This window comes from Sorex fumeus, unplaced genomic scaffold (genome assembly GCF_029834395.1).
Source record: "Sorex fumeus unplaced genomic scaffold, SorFum_2.1 ptg000021l, whole genome shotgun sequence".
NCBI classification, from domain to species: domain Eukaryota; kingdom Metazoa; phylum Chordata; class Mammalia; order Eulipotyphla; family Soricidae; genus Sorex; species Sorex fumeus.
Window position 1 is genome coordinate 6,704,083 of NW_026606078.1, and position 12,340 is coordinate 6,716,422.

General features: G+C 39.0%; 1 protein-coding gene across 1 annotated transcript in view; it reads left to right on the forward strand.

The window, feature by feature from the left end:
* The window catches only part of EDARADD (EDAR associated via death domain), a 54,645-nt gene that overhangs the window by 14,939 nt on the left and 27,366 nt on the right, over positions 1-12,340 (forward strand). The gene's annotated exons all lie outside the window — the stretch shown is intronic.

Genomic DNA, 12,340 nt, shown 5'->3' on the forward strand with positions numbered 1-12,340 from the left:
AGTGGGCAGGGTGTTTGCCTTGCTGGTGGCCAGCGGGGCTCGATTCCTCTGCCCCTCTCGTAGAGCCCGGCAAGCTACTGAGAGTATCTTGCCCGCACGGCAAAGCCTGGCAAGCTACCCGTGATGTATTTGATAGGCCAAAAAACAGTAACAACAAGTCTCACAATTTGTTGTGAGACGTTACTGGTGCCTGCTTGAGCAAATCGATGAATAATGGGAGGACAGTGCAGTGCAGTGCAGTGCAATTATTTACAAAACTTTTAACTTTTTGATATCAGAAGTCAAACATTGACATTATTTTATTGTCTTTTTCAAAAAAGTAATGATGATAAAATAATTGTTGCTCTTTTAAATTTCAGATAGGATTAGTATGTACACAGAATCAAAAACTGTCTACTGTTGCACTATTTATCTTTTGGAGTGCTCGAGCTCGAGCGGGCCCAGTAACGTCTCCATTGGAGACTTTGTTGTTACTGTGTCTGGCATATCGAATACTCTCGGTAGCTTGCCGGGCTCTCCGAGAGGGGCGGAGGAATCGAACTCGGGTCGGCCATGTTGGCCGCGTGTAAGGCGAACACCCTACCCGCTGTGCTATTTGGAGTGCATCCTTCTGAATACCGTCTTAGGTCACCCTGTGCTTCAGTTACTTCTTAGACCATCTCTTGTCATGTACTCAGCTCATGAGCAAAAGTGTACAGGACCTCACATATGCTAAACTTTATTAGAGCAATAAATGTCTCAAAATAGCTTTGTCTTACTGCAAGGTCAGTTCTACTCCTTCCGTTACACCAAGTTAATGTTTAACAGAACAAATTTGGAGTTTTGTTTAGTCTTGCTTTTAAAACTTCAGTCTGTAATAAATTATTCATAATTTGGATAGTCAGATCACATTTGGCATGAAGCAAAATTATAACATTGATAAACAAGAAATTTTAATTGTAAATGCAGTTTTCTTGAATATGGTCAATGATGCAACTTTTTTTATAACTCATTTTATTTTTATTACTTTGGATTTGGGGCCAAACTGGTATGCTTGAAGCTTACTCCTCTCTCTCTCTCTCTCTCTCTCTCTCTCTCTCTCTCTCTCTCTCTCTCCCTCTTTGTGCTCAGGGCTCACTCCTGGCTCTGTGCTTGGGGATCACTCCTGGCAGTACTGAAAAGGGCCACATGTAGGTCATCTGGATGTGAGTCCAGCGCCATACCCACTGTACTATCTTTCCAGCTTCTAAATTGCTACCTTTAATTGCAACTACCTGCTTTGAATATATTATTCTTATTTATGAATTCTTTATATGTGACTGAATTAGTAAACCTAATGTTTAAATTTTCCCCTTTCAGTCATTAATTTGTTTAGCAAAGCTTTATTCCTCACATTCATTGTTATATGATATAGTCACCTTTAAAGATACAAGCTTAGTGCATTGTTTAATTTGCTTTCAGGGATTTTCCCAAGCTATTTAAGATTTGTTACAGAGTCTACTTTAGGATACTGTACAGTATTTTTTCTAATTCTAATGATAGAGTTCTGTCCATTTCGGTGAGACTATACTAAAAGATGACAATATATTTATCACCAAAAAGGGAGGGAGAGCAGGAAAACCTGATTTAAAATTTTTCTAAGTTCCATTTCAACAAACATGAAAGATTATTACAATTCTGAAGAAAAGCCAGAGTATTCTAAGTTCTGTTTTTAATGGCATGCTTTCTGTTTTTTAAAAAAATATTACTCTAACTCATTACTTCTGTTGGCTACTTCTTTTCTAACCTATAAGGTTTGTTCTAACTGCTAGATATCCAGGATAATTCTTTGAAACCATCTTGGCAGAACAAAGAAAACTCATTAGGTGAGGAACATTACAAAATGAAAACCAAAAAAATCCCACCATACTTCATTTTCTATAGCTCAGACATTAAAAACAAGCTGAAAATATGTTCTTTAGCATATTAATATTTGTTATTTTTGTGATTTTTATCATTTAAAAACTAAGCTCTACTTCTACTAAGACTTAATTTTAGTAACTTTATTTTTACATGTTACAGGGGAATTCTGATGTTAAGAATTAAAGTCTGAGGGTCTGGAGAGATAGCATAGCAGATGGGGTGCTTTTCTTGCACATGGCTGACCCAGGTTCAATCCCCAGCATCCCATATGGTTCCCTGTGCAATGTCAGGTGTGAGTCACCCCTGAGTATCATCTAATGTGTCCCCCCAAAAAAGCAAACAAAAAAATTAAAGTTTGAGACCAAAGAGATAGTTCAAACGGTAAAGCACATACCTAGCTTATGTGAGGCCCTGAGCTCGATCCTCAGCATTAAATGACCCAGTTCCCCAGCACTGCTAGGTGTGATCCTTATTAAAAAATAATTAAGTCGGCTCTCTCAGACAAATGTTCATGAAGAAGGCTTTTCATGGAATAATTTCAAGTGAATCCTTTAGCTATCAGACTCTCCTCTTCCTACAGGGTATTACTTTGAATATACTGAGCATATTCAATATGCCAAAAGCAGTAATAACAAGTAACAACAAGTCTCACAGTTTGTTGTGAGACGTTACTGGTGCCCGCTCAAGAGAATCAATGAACAATGGGAGGACAGTGCTACAGTGCTACTGAGCATATGCTTGGAGGCCAAATATCAACTGAATATTTTGGGGCAGCTAAAACTGGGAAAAAGGAAAGATGAAGTCCCTAGTCGGAGCTTACAAATTTAGATTCTAGATGTTTCTAGAAGGTCTGGTTCATATGTTTTTGGCATATTGAATATGCCATGAGGGGCTTGCCAGGTTTTGCCATGCGAGCAGGATACCCTCAGTAGTTTGCCGGGCTCTCTGAGAGGGGCAGAGGAATCAAACCTGTGTCAGCTGCGTGCAAGGCAAAGACCCTACCCGCTGTGCTATCACTCCAGCCCTATTTTTAAACATACTGAATAAAATTTAGAAAAGTGAAAAACTCATTTCATCTATCACAATTTCATCTATCATAGCTATTTTTGTCATTTTGTATACATTTTACATGCATAATTACACAAAACTATTTGAAAATAATTTTATATCTTGCTTCTGTTGCATAAAATTCTCTAACAATAGATCCAGCTTGTTCCATTGCCTTTCCATCAGTGCAGAGGACCCCATCATACCACTAAGAACATTTCCCAGTTTTCTTGGAGAACTATTCTAAAGTGCTAGTAGCTTGGGCCAGCTCCTTCTCTCCTGGTGGGACAGCAAGCACCTCATTCCCAGGGCAGGGCCTTTCAGGGGGGCGCCTTGTGACTACAAAAGACTAGCTCCCTGGCCCTGCCATCAGGACAGCCACCCTAGTATTTCACATCTCATACATACACACATGAGGGTCTCAGTGGCACAGGAATTGGACCTGGAGTTTCTGTAGATCATAAGGCAGTCAGCTACAGAAATGAGGGGCTGGCCTCCCTCTTGGGCATCCCAACAAGAGGTGATTTTGAACACCATCACCACTAGTAGGCTTGGAGTATCTGCCACTGAGTATTTAGAGTGGTGGCATGTATCATGAGGAATTAACTTGAAGCTTTTATATCTTGCCCAGCGGAAGAATAAAATTGGCAGCCTCTCTTATTTATTAGATCTTGCCTGTAAGTCTAGTCAATGTATAGTTTAGGAAATACATAGCATTACAGAGAAGCTGAGGAGTGGATCTTCTCTTCTTATATCCCTGTTTTAGAGAGTTTTCCAGGGACAGGTGATCAGTGGCTGAGTAGGGACCTGGGGCCTCCGTTCTGCCTCATACCCACCCTCTAGTTGCCAGTAATTAGCCTTGCTGATAAACCTCTTACTGGCTTCTGATTAGGCAGACTTTAGTTTTTTCCACAGATATAAATGATATCAGTCTGGCAGACTAGCCTGGCTAAAATCTACTGGAACAAAATTGGTAAGGCTGCTCTTTTCTTTAAATCAGCCTGAGAGATAGTCGGCAAAGTCCCATTCAGCAGCCCCCTTGCCTTGGCAACCAGCCTGCTTACCTATCTGCAAACCTAAAGCAATTACATGCATTTTAATAACAGGGAATGGGCCCAGCCAGCATTTGCTCTAGATGATATCTCAGTGAGTCAGCTCAGCGGGTCCCTACTTGCTCTTCCTGATAGACAGCAATCCTTTCAAGCTCCAACAAGATCTCTTTAGCAGATTGGCGAGTCCTGTCGTTTGTTCTCAAAAGGAAATCCAGATAGTTCTGGTTTTAGGAAATGCTTGGTAATTCCTTAATTCATTCCTGATATGAAGCTTAGAGAATGAGAAACTGGTGCTGCCAGATGAAACAAGAAAAATTTCCCCAGAACTTGTGCTTGGTATGTTTAATTCTAGTGAGACTGAAATTCTTATTTCAGCCTTACAGTCCACACAGGACTCTCTTTATTGAAGTAGGCTGTGGAGCATTCTGAATATGGAACCCTCTGGGAATTCAGAGAGAGGAGAAGGAATTCCAGAGTCCTCTAAGGGGAAGTTACCTGTTCAGTGATAGTAACACTAGTCTCTCCTGGCTTTATGCACTTCACACTCTGTTTTTTTTTTCTGTATCTTCCTTCCTAGTTATTTATAGAACTGAATTTCTCATCTTCAGGAAGGTGATGAAGGGTGTTGCATTAGCACAGGTGGATAGATTTGCAAACCACTAAAAGGTTGGAAATAAGTGAAAGATACCAAGTGAGCTTGAATGGAGTCTTTAAATGTCATCAGTTTTCTTCTTGATACCCTAACCCAGTGTTTCCCAGTGTGAAGGACTTAGTGGGGGAAGGGAAAGGCAGTAAACTTTATGCAGATGGGACACTTTCTGTTTTCTTTTTGTTAGTAAAATAAGATTTCTGGTGGTGTGTGATTGGGAGAGAGAAACCTCTGACCTAGACCATTGGTTTTCAGCTGCCAGTTTTTGGTCCGTGGTAAATCCACAAGCATACACAAGGCTGAAAGCAACTGGTCTATCATTGGGGTTATCAGCTCTTGTGTGGTAGGCCAGTGAATACTCTTTAGGTGTGGAAAGGTTGAAATTTTTGCCTTACACAGATAAATATCTGACTCAAGTCTCTAAATGGTACTAAATTTCCTTAAGTTTCATCATCTCTCCTTTTTGAGACTACATTTATTTACTTGAGAAGTGCTCTTCCAGTGACATAACACCTGAGAGCTTGTTTGGGGGTTCTAGCAGGGCAGTGCAGCTACTCGTATACCCTCAACCAAAGATCAGTCTGTCTCTATTCGGCGAAGACCATCCTCTTCACCAAGTGCATAGCTTCGGAAGGGACTCACATGGAACAGTGAGGAAGGAAGGGGACACCCGCCTAGCCAGCCAGATCAGCTGAATCAACTCTGGCGATTAATGGGGTAACAGATGTCACAGCCAGATCTCCTTCACATCCTGACCTCCCACTTTGTACCATTGACGGGGCCACATGCATCTTGTCTCCTCTCACATTGTCACTGCAAGCAAGCTGTCCCTCTGGGACTCTGAGGTTCCCTTCTCTGACCCAACCTTGTTTCTTTTCTTGCTTCCTCTTCTTTAATTCTTTTGCCATATGCTTAGTTTTCAACTGTCTCACTTGTCAGGTGTTTTGGAGATATTTTTGTTGGGATTTTTGGCATTTAAAGACCCCTAAACCTAATTTTGAGGGAACCAGATTCAGGACTGTCTGCATTTTCTGGTTTTGATTGATGGAGAATATGATAAAATGAAAACTGCTTTTCCTATGATGACTTGTGCTACCCAGATATGCTTATCTTTTCAGGAACTTGGGTACTTATATTTGAAAATGTAAAGTGCTAGGGGAAAATGGATTTTCCACCATAACTACTCTTCCCTACTAGATCATCACCCAGAAATAACCCAAATAAAAATTGAAGGAATTTATGACCCCTAAACTGATTTTGCAAGAAATATTCAAGGAGATCCTATACAATGAGAGGAAGTCTGATCTAAAAGTAACAGGACACCAAAATAAATAAATCAACAAAAGGGGGAGTGGAAGGGAAAGAGTAAAATTGTGAAGCTTTTAATAACCCAAATTTCTAATGAATTATTAATAAAATGAGATTGATATCAAAATGCCCAACAGGTTATAAACATAGGATCTTACATATAAACACCATGATAATGTCAAGGGGGAAAATCATAGATGAACTACATAAAAAAATTAGAAAAGTAACCTAACAAATAAATGTGAATGCAGAAGTAAAGAGAATAAGACAAGATAAAAGAACAAACTACAAATGCCCCCAAATCAAATTATAAAATAAAAATAAGGAACTGAGGGTACAGTGGTTAGGGCACATGCCTAGCATGTACCTAACCCAGGTTCAAATCCCAGCACCACATGGTTCCCTGAACATCATCTGTGCAGTCCTAGAAGCACTCAGCACTGTTAGGGTGACCTGGGTATTTCTGGAACCAGAGCATCCAAACAGCATTGCACCCTCAGGCCCAAACATAATCCCTCTAAACACAGCTTGGGAGGCCAATAAATAAATAAGGACTTCTGTTTTAATAATTACCCTTATTCTAGGGGAAAGGGCAGTTCTGATAGAGAAGGGAGCACCAAATAAAGGGTGTTAGGAGGATACTCCCAGGAGGGGAGATGCATGTCGAAAGTAGACTATGGACTAAACATGTTTGCCACTCAATGCCTCTTTTGCAGACCACAACACCCAAAACGAGAGAGAGAACACAGGGGATTGCCCTGCCACAGAGGCGGGGGGGATGGGGGGATGGGGGTGGGGGGATATTATCCATGGTGGTGGAAAATGGGCACTGGTGGAGGGATGGGTATCTGATCATTGTATAATCGAAACCCAAGCACAAAAAATAGTAAATCTACAACTGTACCTCATGGTGTTTCACTAATAAAAAAAAGTAATTAAAAAATTACCCTTATTGTTTATGATATGGATTCACCAAGTGGAAGGAATGGGGTGGCTGAGTGGATTAACAAAAAAAATTTAACTTTTTGCTGATTATAGGTAACTTTCCTTAGCACTAAAGACAAGTAAAGGTTCAAAGAAAAGGGTTGGCAATCTTAAATGAATATAGTAACCTAATAGAGTCAATTATAGCTACATTTATATTAGATAAATATAATTCTAGTTTAATGAAAGCTAATAAGAGACAGGGACGGACATTATATAGTGATTTAAGGCTTAATATAAGAGGATGTAACCACTAATATATATGCATAAAATGATAGAACATCAAAATATAGAAAGCAATCATTACTAAAATTAAAGATTGATACTGATAACAGTATAACAATGGTAGGGGATTTTAATAGCATTTAACAACCAGGGGCAGATTAGCCAGAGAAGTAGGGAGCAATAATGTTAAATGACAAATGACCAGATAGTCTTTTTTTTTTTTTTTTTTTTGCTTTTTGGGTCACACCTGGAAATGCACAGGGGTTACTCCTGGCTCTGCACTCAGGAATTACTCCTGGCTATACTCATGGGACCATATAGGATGCTGGGAATCAAACCCGGGTCAGCTGTGTGCAAGGCAAACACCCTACCTGCTGTGCTATCGCTCCAGCCCCACAAATGACCAGATAGTCTTAATAAATACTCATAGAATATTCCACCAACGCAGCAGAATTTACATTTTTCTCAAGTGCACATAGGACATTTCTAGGGATAGAGAATATGTTGGGATACAAAATATTTGCTAATAAATAAATCTATAAATATTTAAATTGTACAGGTTTTTGTAATGATCAGGATGTTGTAAAACTAGAATCAACCTCCAAAAGAAAACTAAAAAAAAAAAACCCTAACACATGTGGAAACCAATATTATGCTTCTTAGTTAGCATTGGGACCATGATGAAGTTAAAACACAATTAAGAAAAACAACTTGTGGAGTAATTACAAGGATCATAGCCTTACTCTGTCCTTCAGTATCTGCAAATACCTGCTTTATATACTTGTCTAATTTTGCAACTGTTTACATTGTGAAAGTAAGTACCTAATTTATTGTTGCTTCAGGATTTATCCAGATAAACAATAGTAAGGATAAAATTTAAAAAAGAAAAAAAAAATCTTGTAGGAACTAGAGAGATAGTCCAGGGGAGTACTCGCTTCCCTTGCATGAGGCCTACCCTGGTTCAATCCCTGACTCTACCTGGTCTCCCTAGCACTGCTGAGAGCATCCTCTGAACACAGAGCAGGAGTAGCCCCCGAGGACTGCCAGGTGTGGTCCAACATGTTCTTCCCCTCCAAAAATAACCCTTGGAGACAATAAAGTAATGAATCAAGTAACCAGAATGTATGCAATGCATCAAAAGCAGTACTAAGAGGGAAATCAGTCGTGCTATAAGCCTACACTAAAAAGCAAGAAAAATATCCAATTGTTTAACCTTACAACCAAAGCAACCTGAGAAAGAATAATAAAACCAAAAGTTTTAATAATAAACAAAACCAAAAGTAGAAAGAAGGAAAAAATGAAAATTAGAGCATAAGTAAATGAATTTGTAAGCAAAAGGACAATACAAAAAGATCAAAGAGAAAGCAGATGTAACTCTTGTCATCTAGAGCATTCTTGCACCTGAGGCCTGAGTTTGATCCCTGGCACTGCATACCAATGTCTGAAGCACTCCTGTATGCCTGGTGGCTTTCCAGGTACCTCTGGACCTGAGCACCACCAGGTATGACCCCTATTTAAAAATTACAAAGAAAACAAAATATCAGTGAAACCAGGAGTGGGTTCCTAAAAAAGATGAACAAAGTTTGTAAAACTTTAGACAAGTTCAAAAGAGGAGGAAATTACAACAAATACAATCAGATATGAAAAGTGTTAAAACTGCAATAAATTCGATAATCTAGAAGAAATGAATACTTTTTTTCTTTTAGTGTTTTGGACCACACCTAGATATGTTCAGGGTTTACTTCTCACACCCAGGGATTACGCTCAGGGATTTCTTCTAGAGAATCATGTGGAACCATATGCGTTGCATGAGGAACAATATGCAGTTCTAGAGATCAAACCCAGGTTGGCTGCATGCAGGGAAATTGCCATACCCACTGTATTATCTTTCTGGCCCCATAAATAAAAACTTTAAGGAAAAATTCAGCCTACCAATAAGGAAACAGGTTGAAATAGAAAATTTCAATAAACCAATCACATGTAAGGAAATTGGAAAAATAATTTAAAAATCTCTCTCCAAATATAAAAATCTAGAACCAAATGACTTCACTAAGGTAATTCTATAACACGTACAAAGAATAATTTAGGCCTACTAGTCTCAAACTCTTCCAAAATATTGAAGAAGACAGAATACTTATAAGCCTGTTCTAAAGCCAACATTTTCTTAGTTTTTTTTGTTCATTTTTGGGCCATCTTGGCGATGCTCAGGGGTTACTCTTGGGTTTGCACTCAGAAATTACTCCCAGCAGTGCTCCAGGGACCATATGGGATGCCGGGGATTGAATGGGGGTTGGCCACAAGCAAGGCAAATGCCTTACTAGCTGCACTGTCGCTCTAGCCCCCAAATTATCCTGATTCTAGAACCATACAAGGGCATCATAAAACAATTACAAGACAATATCTCTGATGAACACAGATACAAAAATTTAAACAGAATACTGGTAAGTCCAAGTTTACAATACATTAAAAGAATGATACACCATTACCAAGTAGACTTTTTACCAAGGATGTAAGGTTGGTTCAATATATGCAAATCAATTAATATAATGCAGTACGTTAATATCATACATTAATATAATACAATGAGATGTTATACTTTTTATGCAGGACCTCTAGATTCTATTCCCAGCACTGCATGGTCCTCTGAGTATCAAAAGGAGTAACTCCTAAGCACCAACCCAAAAACCAGGTGTGACCCCAAAAGTAAAAACAGAGAATGTGAAATTACTGAGGTGAAGACATATGTGCCAAAGTATTTATTGCTCAATTATTTACAATACCTAAGATGCAAACCACCAAGGTCCTTTGGTAAATGATTGGATAAAGTGTTGTAATATGCACAGTGCAATACTATTTAGCTATAGCAAAAGATAAAATTTGAGCAAAAGGAAAGGATGAGGATTATTCCAAACAAAATATGTTAAAAGGGGGGCTGGAGCGACAACATAGCAGGTAGTGTGTTTGGCTTGCATGCAGCTGAATCAGGTTGATTCGATTCCCAGCATCCCACATGGTCCCCCGAGTACTGCCAGGAGTAATTCCTGAGTGCGTGAACCGGGAGTAACCTCTGTGCATTACCTGGTGTGACCCAAAAAGAAAAAAAAATAATTTCAAAAGAATAAATATTGAGTGATTTCATCTCTATGTGCAATATAAGAAAACAAAGCTGATGGATGAATAAAATAAAATAAATCAGAATTTAGGGGTTAGCAGAGGGAATGAGTGTGTGTGGGGGAACAAGTATGAGGGAGAACCTAATGTACAATGGGTCTTTTTAATAATAAATAAAAATATGATTTTGAATGCCTTTCATTTTTATGATTTTGCTATTGTTTCAAAAAATTAAAAAATAATGGAAGAAATTATTCAAACAATTAGGTGTTATTTAGACTCATTAATCTTTTTCTATACTGGTATTTGAAGCCAAGTGATCTTCAGCTAGCAGTGATGCACTCCAGGAAAATTATAGATAGAAGCAAGGAGTTTATGAGTGTGCTTCTTCATCACACAGCCTTTGATTTTAGGCTCTAGCATGCCGTATCCAATAACTTACATCTTGGGAGTGATAGAAATATAGACAAAATCTCTCTAGGGACTGGAGAGATAGTACAGTGGGTAGGGTGTTTGCCTTGCATGCGGCCGACCCGGGTTCAATTCCCAGCATCCCGTATAGTTCCCTGAACACCGCCAGGAGTAATCCCTGAGTGCAGAGCCAGGAGTAACCCCTGTGCATCATGGGTGTGACCCCCCCTCCACCAAAAAATAAAAGCTCTCTACCTCTCTATAATATCCGTGGCTTTGTGCCTACTTGAATTAGTTCACCTGAACTGTAGCACATGCAAAACAGGAGCTAATGTAAAGCACCTTGTGATATTTCTGAACAAAATCAACTGTACTTTATACACAAAAGGAAAATTCCCCCCTCCTGCTTTCATCTTTGAAACCATAGAAAAGGTATGAAATTACACCTGAACATGCTCTGCCTCAAAGTTGTAGGAACAGCTACTAGTCTTTGACCCCTGCTTCAACTCTGAAAGTAGTAGGTCTCCCATGTAATTGGATAGAAAAGTCGTTGAAGAAAAGAAAGAACTCAGTCTATACAAACCCACAGGTTTGCTCTCATCCTAACAAAGCCCCATTGCGTTTATTTCAAATGTATATTTTTCATTTTTCATCCTGTAAAATTTTCCTTCTTCTGAAATCTCCTTTGAATCCTTGCCCACTTTTGAGCTTCCTTGTAATTCTGTCTCCCTCCTCAACATGTTTTTCCTATGATATCAATATTTATGCTTGTGTCTTTGTTCCATTATTGGACTGTAACCTGAAGGCAGCAGGAATGAGCCTCCTCCTGGCCGAGAGTGGTCTCTTACACAGCAAAGGTGCTTGATTAGCATACCCAGAACAAAACATATTTCTGAAACTCTGATACTGGAATATATTTTCAAAGAAATAGATACATTCAGTTTCCTATGATGCATATGATACTTCATTAGAAGTTAAAATAAATGTAAAATTTTACTATAGTAATAGTAATTGCTATTAAATGAAAACCATATTTGAAATGATAAAAAGAGAACTGAGTTTAAATTTAACTTTTAACTCAGTTTAAAACTTTAGAAAAAGTAAAATTTTAGAAAAAAAACAGTAGGAGGTTCATAGTCTTGACCCAGTAGTTAAAGCAGATGAATTTTAAAGCATCCAGAGGCCATTCGCTGACTGTGTAATGGGAGAAAGTTTGGAGGAGTCCCAATGCTTTATCAGCTTTCTTACTCTTGCACACTTCAGCGTTTAAAATCATATTTCCAAAATCACCAACCAAAATATTTTCTTTTTATATTAAGTGGGGCTGGAGCAATAGCACAGTCGGTTGGGCGTTTGCCTTGCAAGCGGCCAACGAGGCCGACCCGAGTTCGATTCCTCCACCCCTCTCAGAGAGCCTGGCAAGCTCCCCGTGACGTATTCAATTTTCCAAACACAGTAACAAGTCTAAAAATGGAGACGCTACTGGGCCCGCTCGAGCAAATTGATGAACAACAGGAGGACAGTGACAGTGACATATTAAGTGATGCAAGGTAACTTTAATTGAATACAGTTTGCTTGGGAAGATACGAGAGGAGAGAATGAGAGGAAATATGTGTTCAAGAGAACACAGGCTTCTCCAGAGTGAAAACCTCAAGCAAGCAAAGAAACACAG